Here is a 425-nt window from a genome sequence, read left to right as displayed (position 1 = left end):
AACTGCCCCCAAGAAAACACCGATCAAAGACAACGAGACCCTCCCCCAAGCCTCATTGAAAATTTTATTCACTCCAAAACCCCCAGCTTTTTCCCGGCGAGCCCATTCGGCAAGACCAATTACCTCGAGGTAAATTTAACTCATTCAGAGCACCGGAAAACCCTTTTGATAATTAGGAAAAATTGTTTTTTGGGAACTTTTTCTTTTAGAGGGGGGGAGACTATGAATCGGAGGGGTGTTTTTTTAAGAACAATCAGAAAACAATATAACTAGCATCTGATGATTTATTTGTTTTTTTGGTAGGAGTTGTAGAATTTTTATGGGGTGAGAGACTGTTAAAAATTAGTTGATGTGTAGATAGACTGACTGTTGAAGATAGGTGGAGGAATCATAAAGATGTATTTGCTAAGTTTAAACATACAGGG

This window comes from Penaeus monodon, chromosome 31, assembly GCF_015228065.2.
Source record: "Penaeus monodon isolate SGIC_2016 chromosome 31, NSTDA_Pmon_1, whole genome shotgun sequence".
In the NCBI taxonomy this organism is placed as follows: Eukaryota; Metazoa; Arthropoda; class Malacostraca; order Decapoda; family Penaeidae; genus Penaeus; species Penaeus monodon.
Note: the sequence above shows the minus strand (reverse complement) of the source record.